Source organism: Rhinatrema bivittatum, chromosome 5, assembly GCF_901001135.1.
Source record: "Rhinatrema bivittatum chromosome 5, aRhiBiv1.1, whole genome shotgun sequence".
NCBI lineage: Eukaryota > Metazoa > Chordata > Amphibia > Gymnophiona > Rhinatrematidae > Rhinatrema > Rhinatrema bivittatum.
The window spans coordinates 40,671,013-40,697,709 of NC_042619.1; the positions used below are offsets into that span (position 1 = coordinate 40,671,013).

A 26,697-nucleotide genomic window follows, 5' to 3' on the forward strand; every position below is an offset into this window, starting at 1 on the left:
GGATTTACTCGCGCAGGCCTTTTAAAATCTACCCCTTTATGCATAACAACTTGGAACTCTTTGGTGTTAGAAACTCATTGTGCAGAGAGGTGGACTAAGAAATATGGTTGCTGCTCCCACACCAGCTGTACTTCATTTGCCTTAGATAAGAGCTTGACAAACTATTTTCACTGTTGCAGGTCCAAGTTTCTGGAATGAACTTCCAAGATACTGAAGAGTGAGAACTCACTTGTGCATTTTAGGAAGCAACATAAAACACATTTACTCAGGCTTTTAGTGATCAAACTTTTTAATAGGATTGATGACTTTTTAGACTTGCTTTTAGCTGGGATATCTGGTTGTGGCAGTTTGCTGGCCGGAAAGGTTCCTCTGTTGTGCTTTAACCTACCTGTTGTAGCGCCTTTTTGTGGTCAGCCTCAGATTGATCATGTCAGTTGTAATTTGCATGTTTTGTCTGTTTTAGTCTTTTTAACTTAGTTTAATGTAGAGCACTCCAATTTTTGTTTTGTGTTAACTTTGGTTTATTTAATTTATGCCTGTGGCTTTGTGACCCATCTTGAGTTGGGGATAGTGCAGACTAGACATTTTTAAAATAAATCCATCAATCCTGGGCACCTAGACATTTTGCTGTAATGCCTTGAATGTCTTTACTATTGCATGCCCCCTCCCCTCCCGGAAAACAGAGCCAATGCAAGAGTATTTGGTGCTCTAGGTATACCTTCAGGCATGCACCCTTCCCAACTTACCTATTTGCAGCAGCTCCAGCACAACCTTCCCTCCAGCAGTGGCGGTATATAAAGCATGGCGCTCTCTTCTTTGGTGGTAAGGGCTCTGGGCAGCACCCTTCTGGGCCTCGCGCTGTGGGATTTTTGCCACCCCCCCCCCCCCCAAATTTTGCACCAGCCTTGACTGCAAAACAGTTTTGTTTTTTTTCTGGTTTGAACTGTGTGGTGCCCAAACTTAGTCTCTTGAGACACAAGACCATGCGATGTGATCATGTTCTGGCAGTGGGTAAGGCAACTTGGGAGGTCTGATTATGTTCCTAGAGGAAAGGAGGAGTGGGAGGCGTTGTCTGCTGCATGCATCAATATTGTCTTGTGCAGCATTGGTACCTAATTAGGCCAGTGGCATAATTTTTAAGGGGTGATTTGCTGGTGTGTTAGTGTGTGGTAATGTTAATATATATGTCAATAAAGCAAGTTATACCTGGGCATTAAAAATGCAGGCGTCAACACTAATGCCCTTTTGGGGAGCCAAGACGGCAGCGGCCAGTTAAGACACAGGTTGTGAGTTCTTCCTCGTTGACCAAAAACAGATTTCGTTTTGCTTCTCTGCTGCTTTAATCAATGCCACATACAAAGAGGAAGGAGGCGTGATTTACCAGCTACCCCCCCCCCCCCCCCCCAATCCTGCCCTGGTCAACAGATCATGGGGTTCCTTTCCTCGACATCAGTTGAATCTGCGAGGCAATCCTTGGCAGCTGAAGCTGGGGAGCAAGTGACTCTCCCCCTGGACCTCGAAACAACTTTGAGCTCCAGATCTCCCTGGATTCCCTTCCTGCCGCAGTTGAACATGGTGGCCGAGGAACTGCCCCTGCTGAACGCTCCAGGATTGAGGATTGCGTCGGTGACTGTAGGTGGGGCACTTCCTCTTTCTGAAGCCGTGGGATCTAAGGCAGGAAGTGTGGTGGATGTTTCACTTTTGGGAGAGCAATGGGCTGCGCTGAGTGGAGAGGATGGCGGACCTTTCTTCCTATCATCTACTCCCCATGTTTGTGAGGATCATGCTAAGCTCAGCATATTGCTGGGGAAAATCAGTAGTTGCGAATTAGATCTTGAATCATCGGAATGCCTTGGAGAAGCCGGGTATTATTTTGGACTTTGTTTGGGGGACGAGGGGGGGGGGGGGGCGGCATTAGTTACACTTGAAAAATCTATTTCTTCATTAACAGTGTTGACCAGTTGGAGGCTGAAAGGGCAAGGAATTGAGAGAAAAGGCCCAGAGGCCTTACCGGGGGTACGGCTGCTGTCTACAGCCCCAACGGAGGTTTCCTGGGTTCCTCCCATCATGATGTCAGTAGTGGGCGATGCCAAAAGGGACCCATAAAATCGGTCCCTTTGCGGCATGGTACTGAGGCTGAAAGGACAAGGAATTGAGAGAAAAGGCCCAGAGGCCTTACCGGGGGTACGACTGCTGTCTACGGCCCCGACGGAGGTTTCCTGGGTTCCTCCCATCGTGATGTCATCAGTGGGCGACGCCAAAAGGGACCCATAAAATCGGCCCCTTTGTGGCATGGTACTGAGGCTGAAAGGACAAGGAATTGAGAGAAAAGGCCCGGAGGCCTTACTGGGGGTACGACTGCTGTCTACAGCCCCGACGGAGGTTTCCTGGGTTCCTCCCATCATGATGTCATCAGTGGGCGACGCCAAAAGGGACCCATAAAATCATCCCCTTTGTGATGCATGCCGGTGGGGCGCACGGCTTTGTTCCAATCTTGCCTCAGTGCTATGTTAACATGATGGACTTTGGAAATAAGGTACTGTTCTTTAAATAATTATATTTTGAATCTTATTCCCTCTGCCTTTCGGCCTCCATGATTAAGCTGGGTCCAAGCTGGTGATTAACCTAGTACGTTTGCATCAGTGTGTATTAAGTATTACGATGCTCCAATTCAGCACGAAAGAGGAGAGCTAGGGAGCGCCAGGTCTCGGACGCAACTGAGCTACCTCTATAGTGGGACCTATGGATGCACATGTACGTCAAGGGATGGAGAGGGTGATTGAGTGTTTGTTGAACACTAAGAGGGGGGAAGAAGAGCCCTCCAGTGTCCTAGAACTTGTGACATCGCTTTCCCCAAGGGAGAGAACACCGCCGGTTACCCAGCTGAGAAGTTCTTACTGACTCCAGCAGATCTGAGTCCGACCGAAGGGGTCAGTCTTAAGGAATCCCCCACGAGGCAAAGAAGTCAGCAAGTAGAGCCTACAGCCTATACTGACATCAAGGGAACCGACTAAGTTTCCATCAGAGCTGCTGAAGTGAGCTCCAGTGGGAGAGAAGTGGGTTCTTATATGTCTCAGTTTAAATCTTTGATGAGACCTCAAACATTCTCATTAGAATATATTTGGGAGGTTATAAATGAGTTGAATCAAATTGTGTGTGGGCAAATGGTAATAATGGTAAATACTGTAAATGAAGTAAAAAAGAATGTTGAATTATTGGAAGTGGATAGTAGAAATATGAAAAGAGAATTATCTAAGATTAAAATTGAAACTGAAAGGGTTAATGATTTACAAGTAGAATTGGTAAAGGAAAATCAATTGTTGCAATTGAAAGTAGAAAAATTGGAAAATATTGCAAGACTAAGAAATATTCGTTGTATAAATTTCCCCAAAATACCCACTTTAACACCAATACAAATATGGAGGAAATATTTAATGGAAGTTTTGAATTTACCCGAACCAACTCTACCAATAATTTCAAAATTATTTTATTTGCCACCATTGAGAAAATCCCCAGATGTAAGGAATATTGGGAATTTGCAAGTAGATGAGTTACAGCAAAGACAACCAATAGTGGATAACATTATTAATGTGCCTGAGATTTTGGAACAATCAGAAGAGAGTTTAGTTGTGCCCTCTACATTGATAGTGTCATTTATGTTAGAATCCGATAGAGACTGGGTCTTTAAGAAGTAATTTTGTTAATAGGTCTAAAGAATTTATGGGTTGTAAGGTCCAACTTTTCCCGGACCTGGCTCCCTCAACTCAGAAGCGTAGGAAAGAATTCTTATTATTAAAAGTATAAGTGATACAAATGGGGATGTACTTCATTTTGAAGTGCCCCTGTAAGTGTATAATAAAGAGTGAGGGAAATACCTATGTTTTCACACAACCTATGCAATTAACTCAGTTTATTGAAAAGAGGTTAAGACCCACCTTGAGCTCCGCCCCTGGAGCCACAGGATAGAGCTCTATTGATGTGAAATGATCTCTCATAAGAAAATAGATATCATCCCTAAGGTTAGTAAATAAGGTTATATGCTGAAACTATTAGGGATTTGGGTATCTTGGAACCCTGAGTAGTGGGCTTGAAAGACAAGTTTTTGGATTTTTGGTTTGTTTGTAATTTAAAGAGACTTAGCAGAGGAGAGGGAACATGTAAATCTATGAAAAATGTTTTGGGAAATGTTCTGTATCTAATTGTAACCTGTATAAAATTCAAAATATATATGTTTGATGTATAATAATGAAAAATGTTATAAATAAAAAAAAACGGTGTTGACCAGTTATATATATAGTCAGATTCAGACCTCAGCTACCTGAGTTTCCTTCCAAAAGGGGAAACTAGAGGATCTGGAGAAACAGGTTACAGAAATCTGGAATGTCCAATCAAATCTAGTACAAGAATGCTTAATCCAAGTAGAAAATCTTGAGAATCCCACTAGATACCTAAATCTTAAAGTGTTACATTTTCCACTTTTGGAATGTATTTCTCCAATGGAGTTTAAAAAATATATATGTTAGAGATCTTAAAGGTTCTATCTGAGAGAATTCCACTTATTGCCAAAGCATATTTTCTGCCTATGGAAAAAGAAGGGGTCATAATGGATAGGGCCCCTGGGAATCTTCGTATTGCTGGAATTGGCCCTAACTTGACTGACTTCGTGGAAAGTTCAGCATCTTCAGAAGTGGTTAATAGAGGCACTAGTTTACTTTTATTTTTCCCCAAGATTGTGATACGGTTATGAAATTTTTTCTTCGGAATAGACTTTTTGTTTCAAGGCCAGAAAATATGGATTTATCCAGATGGCTCTGGATCAACTTAGGATTGTTGGCATAACGTTTTGGCTATGTGCCAAGAGCTTTTGGCCCTGGGTGCACAACTTATATTTTGATATCCCTGTAAATGTATTGGGAAATTGAATGTTAAGATATGTTTATTTTGAGCAGTCTCAATTCAGATTTTTTTCTGGCCTCTCACAAGGCTGCAATGCCTAATTTCTATTAAGGGGAAGCTATATGAAGATATCAGATGCCTGTCTTTTCATATTTTCTTTTTCTCATTTCCTTTTTGATCTGCTTCTTTGCATCATGTCGCCCCCTTTTCTTTAAACAATGGGCATTGTTGGGAGCACTGAGAGGAGAGGATCACCTTGCTGGTGGCTGAAAGGAATCAGTAAGGTTTTGCTTGGCACATTGTCTTTTTTAAAAGTATTGGGGCAAAGTTAACTATTTAGGAATATTATTTAGTGTGTTTGTGCTTTTAATAGTCAGTAAGGCAGCGAATAAACAAGTTAGACTGTTTATATTTTTAAATAATCAGTCTGCAAGGCAGCCAGTAAGCAGAACTGAGTGTTTGTATTAAAAAAAAAAAAGTAGCCAGAAGCTAGAAATAAGCTAGGAGCAGTGTATACCTACGTAAAAAGGTTAACAAGTTCAGTTCAGTTACTCACCTTGGAAAGGTGTTGAGGTAGTGTGATTTGGTTTGATTAGGTACCAACATTTGTTAATCAAGAGAGCAATGAGTCACTCTGGCTGACTAACTGAAGTTAGACTGTTTGTATTTCCCCAACCCTAACTCATCCTTTAATTTATAGGCAGGTGCCACTTTCACAAAAAAAACCAAAACACAAAACAAGAAAAAAACATTATTGAGAGTTTGATCAGTCCCTTGTAGGCCACTAATAGACATATAGCGAATTCACTAATACATTTAAAGGACGTTAATTAGACACATTCCCACTCCCATAGCAACCTAAAACTTAACTAGGAACTGAACAAAATTAAGATGAAGGCAGCAGCCCAGCAGCAAGAGGGGGGCTTCCCAGTCTTTTGCATCAAGTGTCACATGTATGATTTTTTTACCTGCCAGTGAGAAGTTGTACATGTGCATGCGATGCAAAGAGCTCCTGGCTCTCAGAGAACGAGTCCAATATCTAGAGGCTAGAGTGGCAGACCTGGAGGAGGTGAGGCAGACAGAGAGGTATATAGATGAGACCTTCAGGGACATAGTAGCCAAGTCCCAACCTCAGACTGGCAGCCCTGGTGCTGCCTTGGAGGAAGAAGGTCTCATGATTGGAGAGCATCAATATTGTGCAGCAGGAAAAGATCCTGTAGCAAGGACCTGCTCTCCAGGTGATGCATTGTCCTTTCACACCGAGGATATCTCCCCAAGGCCTACTGCCCAGGAAGGAAGGGTTAGGTCAGCCGTCATAGTTGGTGATTCGATTATTAGGAATGTAGATAGCTGGGTGGCTGGTGGGCGTGAAGATTGCCTGGTAACATGCCTACCTGGTGTGATGGTGGCGGACCTCACACGTCACCTAGATAGGATTTTAGACAGTGCTGGGGAGGAGCTGGCTGTCGTGGTACATGTGGGCACCAACGACATAGGGAAAGGTGGGTGGGAGATTCTGGAAGCCAAATTTAGGCTCTTAGGTAGAAAGTTTAAATCTAGAACCTCCAGGGTAGCATTCTCTGAAATGCTCCCTGTTCCACGCGCAGGTCACCAGAGGCAGGCAGAGCTCCAGAGTCTCAATGCGTGGATGAGTCGATGGTGTAAGGAAGAGGGATTCGGTTTTGTTAGGAACTGGGGAACCATTTAGGGAAGGGGGAGTCTCTTCCGAAGGGATGAGCTCCACCTTAACCAGGACCAGACTGCTAGCACTAACCTTTAAAAAGAAGATAGAACAGCTTTTAAACTAGAACAAAGGGGAAAGCAGACAGTCACTCAGCAGCGCATGGTTCGGAGAGAGGAATCTTCAAAGGATATTAATGATGCATTAGAATTAGGGCATCCTGACAATGAGGTTCCAATAAGAAAAGTAGTCCAAGTGCCTGTAACTAAAAACTCACCAGAGCTAAAAAATTCTAACTTATCCCTATCAATTAAAAAGCAGAATGAAAATACAAACAAAAAACAAACTTTGAAATGTTTGTATGCTAATGCCAGAAGTCTAAGAAATAAGATGGAAGAATTAGAATGTATAGCAGTGAATGATGACATAGACTTAAATGGCATCTCAGAGACATGGTGGAAGGAGGATAACCAATGGGACAGTGCTATACTGGGGTACAAATTATATAATGTATTCACACCCCTGTTTAACTGTAAACCAGCATGATGTGATTGTATCATGAATGCCGGTAAAGAATAACCTTAAATAAATAAAATAAAATAAATAAAATAAATATCGCAATGACAGAGAGGAGCACCTGGGAGGTGGTGTGGTGCTTTATGTCCGGGATGGCATAGAGTCCAACAGGATAAACATCCTGCATGAGACTAAATGCAAAATTGAATCTTTATGGGTAGAAATCCCTTGTATGTCAGGGAAGACTATAGTGATAGGAGTATACTACCGTCCACCTGGTCAAGATGGTGAGACAGACAGTGAAATCCTAAAAGAAATTAGGGAAGCTAACCAAATTGGTAGTGCGGTAATAATGGGAGACTTCAATTACCCCAATATTGACTGGGTAAATGTATCATCGGGACATGCTAGAGAGATAACGTTCCTGGATGGAATAAATGATAGTTTTATGGACCAATTGGTTCAGGAACCGACGAGAAAGGGAGCAATTTTAGATCTAATTCTCAGTGGGGCACAGAACTTGGTGAGAGAGGTAATGGTGGTGGGGCCGCTTGGCAATAGTGATCATAATATGATCAAATTTGAATTAATGACTGGAAGAGGAACAGTATGCAAATCCACGGCTCTCGTGATAAACTTCCAAAAGGGAAACTTTGTTAAAATGAGAAAAATAGTTAGAAAAAACCTGAAAGGAGCAGCTACAAAAGTAATAAATGTGCAAGAGGCATGGTCATTGTTAAAAGATACCATTCTAGAAGCACAGTACAGATGTATTCCACACATTAAGAAAGGTGGAAAGAAGGCAAAACAATTACCGGCATGGTTAAAAGGGGAGATGAAATGATGAGATTACTTACCTGATAATCTCATTTTCCTTAGTGTAGGCAGATGGACTCATTACAAATGGGTATAGTGTGCTCGTGCTAGCAGTTGGAGACTGATCTGACGTCAGCACGTGGTACATATACCCCTGCAGGAAGTGCAGACGCTCAGTAATCTTCCTTGCAAAAGCTGTATGGATATATGTGTGACTGACCGATTGATTAACTGAACATGATTAACCTGACCGATTGATAGTAGCTGGAGACCGCCAGTGTTCTCAACCGGAAGGCGTCGACACCCGGCAGGGTGGATGCCCTATGTAAGGAAACATGGCTTACCTCGAAACGGTGAATCCCCATATATATCGGCAGCTGGGCGGAATGCTGAGTCCATCTGCCTACACTAAGGAAAACGAGATTATCAGGTAAGTAATCTCACCATTTCCTAGCGTGTAGCAGATGGACTCATTACAAATGGGATGTACAAAAGCTACTCCCGGACTGGGAGGGAGGCTGCCCGAGGTACGTTTAGGATTACCCTTGCAAATGCTGAGTCCTCCCTGGCCTGGACGTCCAGACGGTAGAATCTGGAGAAGGTATGGATGGAGGACCACGTTGCCGCTTTACATATCTCTGCAGGCGACAGCATCCTAGTTTCTGCCCAGAAGGCCGCTTGTGCTCTGGTAGAGTGAGCCTTGACTCGTAGAGGTGGTGGTTTTCCCGCTTCTACGTAGGCTGCTTTGATAACTTCTTTGATCCAGCGAGCAATAGTCGCTCGTGAGGCCGCTTCTCCTTGCCGCTTCCCACTGTGAAGGACGAACAGGTGGTCCGTCTTTCGTACTGTTTCCGACATCTCCAGGTATCTGGACAGCAGCCTGCCGATGTCAAGATGACGCAGTATTCGACCTGCTTCCGATTTCTTCAACCCTTCCATGGTTGGCAAGGATATGGCTTGGTTGAGGTGGAAGTGTGACACTACTTTGGGTAAGAAGGAAGGAACTGTGCGAAGATGGATAGCCCCTGGGGTGATCCTGAGAAACGGATCGCGGCAGGACAGCGCTTGTAGCTCTGAGATGTGGCATGTGGAGCATACGGCCAGCAAGAACACCATCTTCAAGGTTAACAACCGGAGGGACAGTCCTCGGAGGGGTCTGAAGGTGGGTCCCGCTAGGAAGTCCAAAACTAGGTTGAGGTTCCACAGGGGCACTGGCCATTTCAGTGGCGGGCGAATGTGTTTGACTCCTTTCAGGAAACGTGAAACGTCTGGATGTGTGGCAATACTGTTGCCGTCATACCTGGGGCCGTAGCAGGATAGCGCTGCCACCTGAACCTTTATTGAATTGAGGGACAGACCCTTCTGAAGCCCATCTTGCAGGAAATCCAAAATGATTTATTTATTTAAATACTTTTGATATACCGATGGGGATTTTAGTGGCATGTGGGTTGGTGCTGCGAGTTTCGCACCAGGCTTCAAATACTCTCCAGATCCGTATGTAAGTTAGTGATGTGGAGAACTTGCATGCTCAGAGGAGTATCTATTACCGCCCCCGAGTATCCCCTTTTCCTCAGTCGAGCCCTCTCAATGGCCAGACCGTAAGAGAGAATTGAGCTGGATTCTCGTCGAGGATGGGACCTTGTCTCAGCAGGTCCCTGTGAGGGGGCAGGGGTAGAGGATCCCCTGCTAGTAGTCTTCTCATGTCTGCATACCAGGGTCTTCTTAGCCAGTCCGGGGCCACCAGAAGAACTAGGCCTCTGTGTCGCTGAATCTTGTGTATAATGGCGCCCAGCAGGGGCCATGGGGGGAAGGCATATAGCAGTATCCCCTGAGGCCATGGTTGCACCAGGGTGTCGATCCCGTGGCATAGAGGATCTCGTCTGTGACTGAAGTATCTGGGTACCTGAGCATTGGACCTGTCCGCTAGTAGGTCCATGCCCGGCGTCCCCCACTGATCCACAATCATCTGGAAGGCCGTGGACGACAGTTGCCATTCCCCCGGGTTTAGGCTTTCTCTGCTGAGGAAGTCTGCCGTGGTGTTGTCCTTCCCGGCGATGTGGACGGCGGAGATGTCCTGGAGATTTGCTTCCGCCCAAACCATCAGGAGGGCTATTTCTAAGGATACCTGTCGGCTCCTGGTTCCGCCCTGCCGGTTGATGTATGCCACCATGGTGGCATTGTCCGACATCACCCTGACTGCTCTGTTGCGAAGTCTGTGGGCAAATCGCAGGCATGCTAACCTGACTGCCCGTGCCTCTAGTCTGTTGATGTTCCACCCCGACTCTTCTCTGTTCCACCGCCCTTGGGCGGTTAGTTCTTCGCAGTGTGCTCCCCAGCCGCTGAGGCTGGCATCTGTAGTGAGCAGGGTCCAGGTTGGAGAGGACATTTTTGACCCCTGGCTAGTGTGGCCGGGCTGCAGCCACCACCGTAACTGATTCCGTACTCTGGCTGATAGAGGTAGATGCACGGTGTAGTTCTGTAATCGTGGGCGCCATCGAGATAAGAGGGCGCGTTGTAACGGTCTCATATGAGCCCATGGAACCACTTCCAGAGTGGAGGCCATTAGGCCGAGGACCTGTAGGTAATCCCAAGCTGTGGGCCGGGTGGTGCTCAGCAACGTCTGTAAACGATTCCGGAGTTTTGATTTCGATTTCCTCTTGGAGGTCAGGCTGACCTTGTCTTCCCGGGTGTCAAATCGGACTCCTAGGTATTCCAGCGACTGTGAAGGCTGTAGGGAACTCTTGCTTGTGTTGACTACCCATCTTAGGCTTTCCAGAACAGATAACTCTGTTGGTTGCCCGGTGGCTCTCCTCCGGTGACTTTGCCCTGATCAGCCAATCGTCTAGGTAGGGATGGACGAGAATGCCTTCCTTCCTGACGCCGCCACCACTACTATTACCTTGGTAAAGGTCCGCGGCACGGTGGCTAACCCGAAGGGTAGAGCCCGGAACTGAAAGTGTTGATCCAGGACTTTGAAGCGTAAGTAGCGCTGGTGATCCTGATGGATTGGGATATGCAAATAAGCCTCTGACAGACCCAGGGATGTGAGATACTCCCCTGGCTGTATTGCACTTCGGACTGACCGCAGAGTTTCCATGCGAAATCCTGGGACCCTTAAGTGCCAGTTGACTGACTTGAGGTCCAGGACAGGTCTGAAGGTGCCCCCCTTCTTGGGTACGATGAAATAAATGGAGTAATGTCCAGAATTTATCTCCCATACAGGCACTGGGATTATGGCTTTTAGGGACAGGAGCCTCCCCAAGGTAGCTTCCAGCGCCGCCCTCTTGAGGGGCAGACAAGGAGATTCCACAAACTTGTCTTGAGGGAGATGAAGGAAGTCCAGGTAATACCCTTCCCGGACAATGGCGAGGACCCACTGGTCCGAAGTAATCTCGACCCACCTGTGGTAGAATAGGGTTAGCCTGCCCCCTATGGCTTCTTCCCCCAGATGGGTCGGCTGATTCTCATTGTGGGGTGCAGCCGGGACCCGAACCCGAACCGGTTCCCCTCTTGTTGTGCCTGGTCCGAAAGGACTGGTTCCTGGTCTGAGAACGAGGTGCTTGGTAGCGAGCCCTGTAAGGGTTGAAGCGTTGAGAGCTTCTACCTCTGAATGGTCTAGGAAAAAGGCGCTGGTTCCTCCTTGACTTGTCTTCTGGTAGACTGGGTAATGGAGATGTGCCCCACTTGTTAGCCAGGTTCTCGAGGTCGCTGCCGAACAGGAGGGATCCCTTAAAGGGCATTCTTGTAAGGCGTGTCTTGGAGGAGGAGTCGGCCGACCAATTTCGAAGCCAGAGCTATCTCCTGGCTGCCACTGAGGATGACACTCCCTTGGCTACTGTACGGACTAAGTCGGAGGCAGAGTCAGTGAGGAACGAGAGGGCTGATTCCATTTCTTATCCCGGGGTGGTGTTCCTGGCTTGTGATAAACAGGAACGCGTCACCACGGTGCAGCAGGTCGCAATTCGTAGGGACATGTCTGCCACCTCAAAGGCTTGTTTCAGAATGGCGTCCATGCGCCGTCATGTGCATCCTTGAGGGCTGCCCCTCCCTCCACCGGAATGGTGGTGCGCTTCACAATTGCGCTAACTATGGCGTCTACCTTCGGGCTCGCCAGCAGCTCCTTGGTTGCCGGGTCCAGGGGGTACATGCTAGACAAAGCCCGACCCCCTTTGAATGAGGCCTCCGGCGCATTCCACTCCAGATCAATTAGCTGCTGTACTGCTTGTAGGAGGGGAAAATGGTGAGCCGTTTGGCGCAGGCCCTCTAGCAGGGGGTTCATTCTAGGTTCCCCTGGAGTGCCTGGGCCCGGGATAGCCAGCTCCGACAGACATTGAGAGACCAGGTCTGGAAGATCCTCCTTAAGAAAGAAGCGTCTCATGGTTCGATACGGCTCTATCCCCGAGGGAGGTTCTCCCTCCTCGGGGAGATCGCCTTCTTCCTCAGAGTAATCTGAGTCCCCATAAGTGGGGCTTCCGGGTGGCGGGTGGCTGTGCCTAGGTCTAGAGGGTCCAGGGGCAGGGTCATCCGGTACGTATGGGTCCGGTTGGGGATCAGACTGCATCTTGACGAAGGCGTGAATCCCCTTGAATAATTCCACCCAGGAGAGCGAAGCAGGTTCTAGCCGTAGGGGCACCAGGTCTGTAGGGTTCCCTGGCTGCTCACCGCGGCCTGCTAGGTTCGGGGTATTCCCTGAGGAACTGGCAGTCAATCTGGGCTGGGACCATCCCTGGCCTGGAACTCCCAGGGCCTCCTCACATTGGGCACATAGGGAGTCTGCTTCCTTGCTCTGTGTGGCTCTGAGGTGGCATGCTGAGCAGAGGTCTAGAGCTCTTATGCCTGATTCTTGAGGTGCCGGCTCTGCGGACGCATGGGCTCTCATACGCTCCATCGCGTCTGTTATCTCCGGTGCTCTCAGCCGAAAGTATGCGCCTTTCAATGTGCGCCTATCAACGTGCGCATATCAACGGGCGCCTATCAATGGGCGCCTATGAACGTGCGCCTATCAATGGGCGCCTATCACTTTCGGGCGCCTAACATACGCGCCCGATGCCTGTGCGCTTAAACTGTACGCTAGATCAAGGCGGCGAACCAGGGCAGATGGCCACGGCGAGCAGGCAGGCAAAATGGCGACCTCCTTGGCGGGCTGCCACGTAGGCAGACCCTGCTAATCCTCGCTCTTCGGAGACCAGTAAAGATGTATGCCTTACCTGATCTTTGGCGCTTCCCGGCTGCAACCCGGGCGGTCTCCGGCTGCGGGGGGAGAGGGTGAGTACCGTCACCGCCACGCTCGAGGAAGTGCACTGCTGCCTCTAAGCCGCACCCGAACTCGTCTCGCTCAGGGGCCAAGTCCTCACCGCGAATGGATCGGGACTGAGGCTGCCTCTATGCTGCGCCCGAGCCAGTCTCACTCGGGGGCTAGGTCCCTGCCGCGATCCGGCCACCGGACCGAGGCACTCACCTCCGAGGGACCACGGAAATCACCTCGGGAAACTCAACTGGGGGAGGGACCCGAGGGTATCACTGCAGGAGTGCGGGGCTCGTCTTCAGGTAAGATTCTTCTAAGAATTTAGTCGTTAATTTGGAAAAACGCTCAGCGAGCGCAAGGTAGCTCCAAACTGCTTTGGAGACGGAAATTACTGAGCGTCTGCACTTCCTGCAGCGGTATATGTACCACGTGCTGACGTCAGATCCGTCTCCAACTGCTAGCACGAGCACACTATACCCATTTGTAATGAGTCCATCTGCTACACGCTAGGAAAGAAGCTATTTTAGCCAAAAGATCTTCATTCAAAAATTGGAAGAAGGATCCAACAGAAGAAAATAGGATAATGCATAAACGTTGGCAAGTTAAATGTAAGACATTGATAAGACAGGCTAAGAGAGAATTTGAAAAGAAGTTGGCCGCAGAGGCAAAAACTCACAGTAAAAACGTTATAAAATATATCCGAAGCAGAAAGCCTGTGAGGTAGTCAGTTGGACCTTTAGATGATTGAGGGGTTAAAGGGGCACTTAGGGAAGATAAGGCCATCACGGAAAGATTAAATGATTTCTTTGCTTCGGTGTTTACTGAAGAGGATGTTGGGGAGGTACCCGAACTGGAGAAGGTTTTCATGGGTAATGATTCAGATGGACTGAATCAAATCACGGTGAACCTAGAAGATGTGGTTGACCTGATTGACAAACTTAAGAGTAGTAAATCACCTGGACTGGATGGTATACACCCCAGAGTTCTGAAGGAACTAAAAAATGAAATTTCAGACCTATTAGTAAAAATTTGTAACCTATCATTAAAATCATCCATTGTACCTGAAGACTGGAGGATAGCAAATGTAACCCCAATATTTAAAAAGGGCTCCGGAGCGATCCGGGAAACTACAGACCGGTTAGCCTGACTTCAGTGCCAGGAAAAATAGTGGAAAGTGTTCTAAACATCAAAATCACAGAACATATAGAAAGACATGGTGTAATGAAACAAAGTCAGCATGGCTTTACCCAAGGCAAGTCTTGCCTCACAATTCTGCTTCACTTTTTTGAAGGAGTTAATAAACATGTGGATAAAGGTGAACTGGTAGATGTAGTATACTTGGATTTTCAGAAGGCGTTTGACAAAGTTCCTCATGAGAGGCTTCTAGGAAAAGTAAAAAGTCATGGGATAGGTGGCGATGTCCTTTCATGGATTGCAAACTGGCTAAGAGACAGGAAACAGAGAGTAGGATTAAATGGACAATTTTCTCAGTGGAGTGCCTCAGGGATCTGTATTGGGACCCTTACTTTTCAATATATTTATAAATGATCTGGAAAGAAATATGACGAGTGAGATAATCAAATTTGCAGATGATACAAAATTGTTCAGAGTAGTTAAATCACAAGCAGATTGTGATAAATTGCAGGAAGACTTTGTGAGACTGGAAAATTGGGCATCAAAATGGCAGATGAAATTTAATGTGGATAAGTGCAAGGTGATGCACATAGGGAATAATCCATGCTATAGTTACACAATGTTAGGTTCCATATTAGGTGCTATAACCCAAGAAAGAGATCTAGGCGTCATAGTGGATAACACATTGAAATTGTCAGTTCAGTGTGCTGCGGCAGTCAAAAAAGCAAACAGAATGTTGGGAATTATTAGAAAGGGAATGGTGAATAAAACGGAAAATGTTATAATGCCTCTGTATCGCTCCATGGTGAGACCGCACCTTGAATACTATGTACAATTCCGGTCGCCGCATCTCAAAAAAGATATAATTGCGATGGAGAAGGTACAGAGAAGGGCTACCAAAATGATAAGGGGAATAGAACAGCTCCCCTATGAGGAAAGACTAAAGAGGTTAGGACTTTTCACCTTGTAGAAGAGATGGCTGAGGGAGGATATGATAGAGGTGTTTAAAATGAGAGGTCTAGAACGGGTAGATTTGAATCGGTTATTTACTCTTTCGGATAATAGAAAGACTAGGGGGCACTCCATGAAGTTAGCATGTGGCACATTTAAAACTAATCGGAGAAAGTTCTTTTTTACTCAATGCACAATTAAACTCTGGAATTTATTGCCAGAGGATGTGGTTAGTGCAGTTAGTATAGCTGTGTTTAAAAAAGGATTGGATAAGTTCTTGGAGGAGAAGTCCATTACCTACTATTAATTAAGTTGACTTAGAAAATAGCCACTGCTATTACTAGCAACAGTAACATGGAATAGACATAGATTTTGGGTAATTGCCAGGTTCTTATGGCCTGGATTGGCCACTGTTGGAAATAGGATGCTGGGCTTGATGGACCCTTGGTCTGACCCAGTATGGCATGTTCTTATGTTCTTATTTGGGGAGTGATTTGCTAAGGATGATCAGCCCAGGGTCAGAGGTCAACAGAAGAGGCGCCTTGGTCCATCAATCATTTGGAGAACAGAGCAGTTCGCAAAGAAACATAGAAACATAGAAACATAGAAATGATGGCAGAAGAAGACCAGTCGGTCCATCCAGTCTGCCCAGCAAGCTTCACACTTATTTTTTCTCATACTTATCTGTTTCTCTTGGCTCTTAGTAACCTTATGTACCATATGTATCATCTTAGTAACCTTAGTAACCATATGTATCATCTTCAAAACTATTCATCAGCGCATCCCCCTCGATCTACAAATCCCCCTCCAAGTATACAACTCGACAAGACCGACCAGAGATGTTTACAGAGGCGCCCTCAAAGTTCCCCCTGCGAAAATGACCAGACACATCACCTTAAGAGATCGTGCCACCTCCACAGCTGGCCCTTCCCTGTGGAATTCCATTCCTACAGATCTCAGACTGGAACCCTGCCTCTTAACTTTTAGGAAAAGACTTAAGACTTGGTTATTCAAGCAAGCTTTCCAAGACACAATCTAATAACACAAGTCAAGGACACATACCAAGGACTCCACAAAACTCTCAACCATTAATCATGCCTTTTGTACATAGCATTTAATTTATTTGTATACCGTTTAACCGTTTATTCTTTCCTATCTCTTCCTTCTTCTCCAAGTTCTGCTACCCTTGTTATTTGTAACTGCTCCTTTGGTCACCACAGTTCGAGTTGATGTATTTAATGCACTCCCGTTTCATGTAAACCAGCAAGATATGTTTTCATGATTGCCGGTATATAAAAACCTTAAATAAATAAATAAATAAATAAAATTATGTTCTAATTCCCTTTCACCCCCACTATTAATGTAGAGAGCAGTGATGGAGCTGCTTCCAAGTGAAATATTAAGTTTGATTAGTTGGGTAAGCGGCAGCATAGCTCTCTGCCATGAAGCAGAGGGCAATGCTGGATATGTGTGAAGTATTAGTTTTTCTTCTCCCCTGTCGTTGAAGCAGGGAGCTATGCTGGATATGCATTATCATCAAATATTGAAAAGCCTAATAATTGGTAATACCTATAGCCCATGAACCCATCCCTGTTTTTTTCTTTTTTAATTGGGAGATGGCTGCCCTTCATCCTTCCGCTCCGTGAAGGTGGACACCTACCACTGGCCACTGGCATCCCGCTCCGTGAATGCCTCTGTGGCTACTGCCGCTCCGTGCAGTGTTTTACTACCTGTTCTTTATATGCGTCCTCTAGACCTGATGGATCCCATCCCTGTTTTTTTGTTTTTTTTTTTTAATTTAATTGGAAGATGACAGCCCTCCATCCTTCTGCTCCATGAAGGTGGAACACCTACCACTGGCCACTGGCATCCCGCTCCGTGAATGCCTCTGTGGCTACTGCCGCTCCGTGCAGTGTTTTGCTACCTGCTATTTTATACGTGTCCTCTGGACCTGATGGATCCACAATGTTTATCCCACGCCCCTTTGAAGTGCTTCACAGTTTTGGACTTCACCACTTCCTCCGGAAGGGCATTCCAGGCATCCACCACTCTCTCCGTGAAGAAATACTTCCTGACATTGGTTCTTAGTCTTCCTCCTTGGAGCCTCAGCTCGTGACCTCTGGTTCTGCTGATTTTTTTCTGTCGGAAAAGGTTTGTCGTTGTCTTTGGATCGTTAAAGTTTTTCAAGTATCTGAAAGTCTGAATCATATCACCCCTGCTCCTCCTTTCCTCCAGGGTGTACATATTTAGATTCTTCAATCTCTCCTCGTACGTCAACCGATGAAGACCCTCCACCTTCCTGGTCGCCCTTCTCTGTACAGCTTCCAACTTGTCCTTGTCTCTTTGTAGATACGGTCTCCAGAATTGAACACAGTACTCCAGGTGAGGCCTCACCAAGGACCTGTACAAGGGGATAATCACTTCCCTTTTCTTACTCGATATTCCTCTCTCTATGCATCCTAGCATTCTTCTGGCTTTTGCTATCACCTTGTCGCATTGTTTCGCAGACTTCATATCATTAGACACCATCACCCCAAGGTCTCTCTCCTGCTCCGTGCACATCAGCCTTCCCCCCCCACCCCCCATCGAATACAGTTCATTCGGATTTCCACTCCCCATATGCATGACTTTGCACTTCTTGGCATTGAATCTCAGCTGCCATATCTTCGACCACTCTTCCAGCTTCCTTAAATCCCGTCTCATTCTCTCCACTCCTTCCAGCATGTCCACTCTGTTGCAGATCTTAGTGTCGTCCGCAAAAAGACAAACCTTACCTTCTATCCCTTCCGCAATGTCACTCACAAAGATATTGAACAGGACCGGTCCCAACACCGATCCTTGCGGTACACCACTTAAAACCGCTCTCTCTTCAGAGAAAGTTCCATTTACCATCACGCATTGTCTTCTGTCCGTCAACCAGTTTGCAATCCAGGTCACCACCTCGGCACTCACTCCTAAGCTTCTTGTTTTATTCACCAGTCTCCTGTGCGGAACTGTATCAAAAGCTTTGCTGAAATCCAAGTAGATGACATCTAGTGCTCTTCCTTGATCCAATTCCTTGGTTACCCAGTCGAAAAAGTCAATCAGATTTGTCTGACAGGATCTTCCCCTGGTGAATCCATGCTGCCTCTGGTCCATCAATTCTCCGGACTGTAGATAGTTCACTATTCTCTCTTTCAACAGTGACTCCATTACTTTTCCCACCACCGAAGTGAGGCTAACCGGTCTGTAGTTACAAGCCTCTTCTCTGTTCCCACTCTTGTGAAGCGGGACCACCACCGCTCTTCTCCAATCACTTGGCACCACTCCCGTTTCTAGGGATCTATTGAACAGGTCACACAGCGGACCCGCCAGCACATCTCTGAGCTCCCTCAGAATCCTTGGATGAATCCCATCAGGCCCCATGGCTTTGTCCACTTTCAGATTCTTTAGCTCTTCCCATACATTTTCTACTGTAAAATGATTTTCATCTATTCCACTTCCCTCCAGCTTCTTGTGTAGAAATGGTCCTTCTCCAGAACATAAGAACATGCCAAACTGGGTCAGATCAAGGGTCCATCAAGCCTAGCATTCTGTCTCCAACAGTGGCCAATCCAGGCCATAAGAACCTGACAAGTACCCAAAAATTAAGTCTATCCCTTGTTTCTGTTGCTAGTAATAGCAGTGGCTATTTTCTAGGTCAACTTATTAGCAGGTAATGGTCTTCTCATCCAAGAACTTATCCAATCCTTTTTTAAACCCAGTTACACTAACTGCACTAACCACATCCCCTGGCAACAAATTCCAGCATTTAATTGTGCGTTGAGTGAAAAAGAACTTTCTCCGATTAGTTTGAAATGTGCATATGCTAATTTCATGCAGTGCCCCCTAGTCCTTCTATTATCCGAAAGAGTAAATAACCAATTCTCATTTACCCGTTCTAGACCTCTCATGATTTTAAACACCTCTATCATATCCCCCCTCAGCCTTCTCTTCTCCAAGCTGAACAGTCCTAACCTTTTTAGTCTTTCCTCATGGGGAGCTATTCCATCCCCTTTATCATTTTGGTCACCCTTTTCTGTACCTTCTCCATCACAACTATATCTTTTTTGAGATGCAGCAACCAAAATTGTACACAGTATTCAAGGTGCAGTCTCACTATGGAGTGATACAGAGGCATTATGACATTTTCTGTTTTATTCAACATTCCCTTTCTAATAATTCCCAACATTGTTTGCTTTTTTGACTGCCGCAGCACACCGAACAGACTATTTCAATGTGTTTCAATGGTAGCTCCTAATATGGAACCTAACATTGTGCAACTATAGCATGGGTTATTTTTCCCTATATGCATCACCTTGCACTTATCCACATTAAATTTCATCTGCCATTTTGATGCCCAATTTTCCAGTCTCACAAGGTCTTCCTGCAAGTTATCACAATCTGCTTGTGATTTAACTACTCTGAACAATTTTGTGTCATCTGCAAATTTGATTATCTCACTCGTCATATTTCTTTCCAGACATTTATAAATATATTGAAAAGTAAGGGTCCCAATACAGATCCCGGAGGCACTCCACTGCCCACTCCCTTCTACTGAGAAAATTGTCCATTTAATCCTACTCTGTTTCCTGTCTTTTAGCCAGTTTCTAATCCACGAAAGGACATCGCCACCTATCCCATGACTTTTTAATTTTCCTAGAAGCCTCTCATGAGGAACTTTGTCAAACGCCTTCTGAAAATCCAAGTACACTACATCTACCGGTTCACCTTTATCCACATGTTTATTAACTCCTTCAAAAAAGTGAAGCAGATTTGTGAGGCAAGACTTGCCTTGGGTAACGCCATGCTGACTTTGTTCCATTAAACCATGTCTTTCTATATGTTTTGTGATTTTGATGTTTAGAACACTTTCCACTATTTTTCCTGGCACTAAAGTCAGGCTGACTGGTCTGTAGTTTCCTGGATCACCCCTTGAGCCCTGTTTAAATATTGGGGTTACATTAGCCACCCTCCCGTTTTCAGGTACATTGGATGATTTTAATGCAAGGTTACAAAGCCTTGTTTGCATTTCTCCCTCTCGTTCAGAAGGTCAGTGTGGGTGTTCTTGGACAATGGAGACTATGGCTTACATCAGTTGTCAAGGTGGGATGAAGAGTCGACAGGTAGCACAGGAGGTGTACAAGATCTAGGCATCATAGTGAATAATACATTGAAATTGGCTCAGTGTGCTGCAGCAGTCAAAAAAAAAAAGCAAACAATGTTAGGAATTTTTAGGAAGAGAAAATGTCATAATGCCTCTATCACACCATGGTGAAACCGTACCTTAAGTACTGTGTACATTTCTGGTCATCGCATCTCAAAGATATAGTTGCACTGGAGAAGGTATTTATTTAAAAACATTTCTATACCGTCGCTAAGTTATATACCATCGCAACGGTTTACAAATAGGCACATAGTCTAAGGTAAGTAAATGTAGGTTATCATACATTCTAACAGGTGCCAATAAAGTTCGGTTACAATTTCATAAATAAAATCATTATTTGAGTATTGTTGGTCAAGTCCAGGTATATTATTGAGTTACTATCTCTGAGATATTTCTTAAATGTAGGATTGAGTAAATTCATTCTCATCTGCATTACCCTGTACAGAGAAGGGTGACCAAAATGATAAAGGGGATGGAGCAGTTCCCCTATGAGAAAAGGCTAAAGAGGTTAGGACTGTTCAGCTTGGAGAAGAGATGGCTGAGAGCGGGATATGATAGGTCTTTAAAATCATGAGATTTCTAGAACGGGTACATTTCTATTGGTTATTTACTCTTTCAGATAATAGAAGGATTGGGGGCACTCCATGGACCCTTGGTCTGACCCAGTATGGCAATTTCCTATGTTCTTACAATCTGTTTGTTTGGGCGGTGAACCATCTAGCAACATTAGCCGAATCCCACATAGCCGGACTGGACAAAGTGTAGGCGGATTATCTCAGCCGACAGTGGCTGGATCCTAGGATGTGGGAGCTATCGGCAGAGGCCTTTGCCCTCATTCTAGTGTCACCCAAGTGCCGTAGTTTGCGGACCTGGTTTATCTAGTGGTAGACGGTCCCATGTGCTTGGCACATATGCAGGAGTTGTTGCGACAGGGACCCATATTTTCAGACTGGGCGGATTGCTTCTGTCTAGCAGCCTGATTTTTGAAGGCGGCAGCTCCGCATGAAGGGATACTCGGAGCCTGTGATTGCGATTTTGCTTCAGGCAAGGACTTCTTCTGTTTCTCTAGCATATGTCTGGGTTTGGAGAGTATTCGAATCCTGGTATTTACAGAATAACTTGAACCTTTGAAGGTGGATGTCCTGCAGGTTTTCTCCTTTTGCAGAGTGGTCTGTCAGACTTTAGCCTATCATTCCCTCCAGGTTCAAGGGCAGCCTTAGGATGTCTTAGAGGTAAGGTGCAGGGAAGGACATTGGCAGCCCATCTGGATGTAGTGTATTTTCTGAAAGGAGCTAAGCATGTGTGTCCTCCAGTCCCATAAGGTATGCCCAGCTTGGAGCCCTAACCTAGTTCTTAGCGTTCTGTGTGGCCCCTCTGTTTAAACTGATTAGGAGGACATCTTTAAAAGACCTAACCTTGAAGTCTGTTTTTCTGGTGGTGATCGGTTCTGCTAGGAGGATTTCTGAGCTACAGGTGTTGTCCTGTAGAGATCCTTTTTTTTCTTATAGTATTTCAGAGGATGGGGTGTCGCGTACGGTGCCTTCCTTTCTGCCGAAAGTGATTTCATCCTTTCATCTTAACCAGATGGTTGAGCTTCCAGCCTTTCTGAAGTTGTCTCAGAACGTTTTTATGGCAAAGGAGCTGCACTTATTGGATGTGCAGTGGATTCTGTTGCGGGAGCTTAAGGTTACAAATCCGTTTCAGAGATCTGATCATCTTTTTGTCCTAATTAGTGGAGCAAAGAAGGGAAATAATGCTTCCAAGGGCACAATTGCCAGATGACTGAAAGAAGCGATAAATACAGCTTGTATCTGTAAGGGTGGACTGTTAACAGAAGGGTTGAGGGTGCATTCTACTAGGGCGCAGGGAATCGTCTGGGCGGACTGTCAATTGATATCTCCACCAGAAATCTGTCAGGCACAGACATGGTCTTCTCTTCACACTTTTACCAAGCATTACTGCCTGTTTTGTATGGGCACCAGAGACGGCATCTTTTGGGGAAAGCGTGCTATGCACAGATCTTTCAGGTGCCGGCCCAGTTTAAAGGAGTTTGGGTACATCCCACTTGTCTGGGCTGAGCTGAAGTACGAATAGGAAAGCAGAGTTGCTTATCTGTAACAGGTGTTCTCCCAGGACAGCAGGATGTTAGTCCTCACATGAGTGACATCATCAGATGGAGCCCTGTCACGGAACACTTTTGTCAAAGTTTCTAGAACTTTGACTGGCACACTGAGCATGCCCAGCATGCCACTAACCCTGTGGTCACCAGGGGTCTCCTTCAGTTTCGATCGTAGCAAAAATACAAGCGAAAAATAAAATAAGAAAACATTATAGAACCCAACTCCGCAGAGTGGCGGGCAGGTTTCGTGAGAACTAACATCCTGCTGTCCAAGGAGAACACCTGTTACAGGTAAGCAACTCTTTCTCCCAGGATAAGCAGGATGGTAGTCCTCACATATGGGTGAATAGCAAGCTACAGACTGACTCATAATGAAGCAGGCCAACCAGCACTCAACATGTGCAGCAGGCACAAATATGGTGCTGTTGGCAATAATGAGGCAGCTTGAAATTCACAGCGGGTCGAGGTAGGACGCGTTGGGTTTTTACACTGGAAATAATTTTCATAAGACAGACTGGCCAAAATCTTGTCTTATTTTATTTATTTATTTAAAGCTTTTCTATACCGGCATTCATGATACAATCATATCATGCCGGTTTACAAATAATAGGGGGGTGCAATAACTTTGTTCTTTTTTAACCAGTGCAGAGGAAGCAAAAGTTACAATATAACAAGGTTGTTGAAACTGGGGGAGGAAGAAGACAAGAATAGTCAAGAATAAATATAAATATATACAGAAGTCAATTATTTACATTGTGCAGTAATGTCTCTTTATGGATATTATTTACATTGTGCAGTAAGGTCTCTCAATGGATATTAGACTCTGGAGCGCTTGATTGCCGTAGGATCTCTCCTTGGAAATTAGTCTCGGGAAAGGCTTGTTTAAATAGCCATGTCTTAAGCCTTTTTCTGAATGTTAATAGGCAAGGTTCAAGTCTGAGATCAGGTGGTAAGTTATTCCAAAGAGCGGGGCCCGCCTTAGAGAAGGCCCGGTCTCTGAGTGTAATATGGTGTGTAGATTTAATTGGGGGAACAGTCAGTGATCCTTTGTGGGCTTCTCTGATGGGTCTGGATGATGTGTGTAGTCTGAGGGGGATTTGGAGGTTGAGAGGGGCTAGGGAATGGATGGATTTATGGATGATGGTGAAGGACTTGTGTAGGATTCTGTAGTGTATTGGCAGCCAGTGTAGAATGGGAGAGATGTGGTCTCTTCTTCTGGAATTTGTCAGGATTCTGGCTGCCGCATTCTGGAGCATCTGAAGTGGTTTAATGGAAGAGGACGGGAGGCCTAGTAAGATAGAGTTGCAATAATCTATCTTGGAGAATATTACGGATTGTAGGACTGTTCTGAAGTCCTGAAAGTGTAGAAGTGATTTCATTCTTTTGATTACCTGCAGCTTGTAGAAGCAGTTCTTGGTTGTATTGTTGATAAATATTTTTAGATTCAAGTGTTTGTCCATTACTACCCCTAGGTCTCTTGCTTGTATAACAATGGTATTCATTGGAGCAGTTTGTGGGCAGTTGTTGCTTTCGGGTGTGATGAGGAGGAGTTCCGTTTTGGCCGGGTTTAGAATCAGATTTAAGTTTGCGAGGAGTCCGTTGATCTCTTGTAGGCAGTTTTCCCAGTATTTAAGAGTTTTTGTGATAGATTCTTTGATGGGTATCAGAATTTGAACGTCGTCAGCGTATAAGATATGTTTTAGTTGCAGGTTAGTTAATAGCTGGCATAGAGAAAGAAGGTATATGTTGAATAGCGTTGGGGATAGTGAGGAGCCTTGAGGGACTCCTTGTGAGGAATTGTAGCGGGGGGATTCATTATTATTGATTTTAACTTTGTAACCTCTGTTACTAAGGAATGTTTTGAACCATGTGTGAGCAGAGCCTGTTATTCAGATGTCCAAGAGACGGTTGAGGAGGGTGGCATGGTTGACAGTATCGAAAGCTGCCGACAGGTCCAGTACAATTAGTAGGAAAGATTGACCTTTGTCCAAGCCCATGATGAGGTGGTCTGTTAGCGATAGGAGTAGGGTTTCAGTGCTTAAAGCCTTGCGAAACCCGTATTGTGTGGGGTGTAGTATTTTGTGATCTTCGAAGTAGTTAGAGAGTTGTGAATTGACCAGTTTTCCAAAATCTTTGCTACAAAAGGTAGGTTGGAGATTGGGCGGAAGTTGTTTGGATTCTTGAGGTCCAAGTCTGGCTTCTTTAGTAGTGGCTTCAGAGAGGCAGTTTTTATTTATTTATTTATTTAAGGCTTTTATATACCGACTTTCTTGATACAAATCAAATCAACTCGGTTTACATCGAACAAAGCGGTTAACTGTAACCAATTAACAAGAGACATAGATTGAAGAAGCAAAAGTTACATTATAACAGGGGCGCAAAAAAAACTGGGGATAGGAAATAAAGGGGGGAGAGCAAGATGAGATAATTAACTTTTTACAGAAGATGGTGTGGGGGGAGGCACAAGGAGCCCACCACATTATAACATATATGGGTACTTAGTGTTTGTTGAATCACAGTAGAGTTAGGAACAATTCTAAGTCCAGCTGTTGGCTTAGGAACAGGGAAAGGCTCGACTTTTAGGGCGTCAGGGAAGATTCCCTGTGTTAAGGAACAATTTACAATGTCCGCTAGTGGTTTGGAGATAGTTTCTGGTATTAGCAGAAGTAGTTTTGACGGTATTAGGTCGAAGGGATGGGAGGACGGTTTCATTTTCTTTAATAGGGATTGGATCTCTGAGGCGGTGGTAGGTTCGAACGAATCCAGTGAGATTCTTTTGTTGAGTAGTTGGTAGGAGCTAGTCAGAGGGGTGGGACTAGGTGGCAAGAGGGTTAAGAGATTGGTGATTTTACTTTGGAAGAATAGGGCTAGTTCGTCGGCTTTGGATTGTGCTTGTTCATTGGGGATAGATGGGGTGTTAGGTTGTGTTAGTACTGAAACGTAGGAGAAGAGGGCTCTTGCGTCAAAGGTAAGGTCGTGAATCTTGTGAGCGTGGAAATCTCTTTTTGCCTTTAGGGTAGAGTTCCTGTAGTGGTGGAGGGCAGATTTGTAGGTGGAGAGTGTGCTGGGGCAAAGGGTTTTGCGCCATAAGTTTTCCTTTCTTCTGAGGATTTGTTTGAGTTTCCGTAAGTCATTGGTGAACCATGGTTGTCTCTTTGGGGAGTTTGGGTTGAGTGTTTTTGTTGAAAGAGGACATAATTTATTTGCTATTTCCTCTGTGATATTGCTCCAAGATGATAAGGCTGAGTTGGGATCTGAAAGGTTTAAATGTGTAAGTTCTTTAGCCAGGTAGAAGCTGAGGTCATCGGAAGAGCAAGCTCTTCTGTAGGTGAACGGGGATTGAGAGGGGTGAAGATTACGGGTTTCTGTTATTGAAAAAGTAGCGGTGATTAGTGAGTGATCAGACCAGGGGACTAGAGTGCAAACCGGGGTGGATGAGTACATGATGCCGGAGTTCGTGAAAATGAGGTCCAGGGTGTGTCCTGCTTTGTGGGTGGGCTTGTTTATAATCTGTTGGAAGCCCATGGCTGTAAGGGTAGAGAGTAAGGCTTCGCAGTTAGTTGTGAGTGTGATGTTGAGTATCATGGAGCCTCGGTCCTGTTGTAGCTTCACAAGAGTCTTGCTTATCAGCGGAATCGGAGGGTATGCATATTGCAGGCCTATGTTCCAGGGATGGGCGAAGGCATCCATGGTTGGTGCTCTCCGGTCCCCATGTAGGGAGCAGCAGCGTTCCACTTTGCGGTTCTGTTTGGACGCAAAGAGGTCGATGGTTGGCTGACCCCACTGATGGAAGATTCTGCTCGCGACAGAGGGATCCAAGGACCACTCGTGGGCTGGAAACGTCAGATGAGGTGATCCGTCAGTGCATTCTCTGAGCCTGCCAGATAAGTGGCTCACAGTAGTATTGAATGTAACAGGACCCAGGCCACAATCTGCGCTGCCTCCTAGCAGAGCAGATAAGAGCCCGTGCCCCCCTGTTTGTTCAGGTACCACATTGCTACTTGGTTGTCTGTTTGAATCAAGATTACCTTGTTGGATAGGCACTCCTTGAATAAATAGAGGGCGTACTGCATCGCTCGAAACTCCAGGAAGTTGATCTGTCAGGTTGCTTCAGTTTTTGTCCAAGTCCCTTGAGTTTGAAGGCCTTCGACATG

At 45.5% G+C, this 26,697-nt stretch overlaps 1 protein-coding gene across 2 annotated transcripts in view; it reads left to right on the forward strand.

Annotated features, from left to right (window-relative positions):
- Window positions 1-26,697, forward strand: part of CCDC83 (coiled-coil domain containing 83) — a 249,182-nt gene that overhangs the window by 199,212 nt on the left and 23,273 nt on the right. The gene's annotated exons all lie outside the window — the stretch shown is intronic.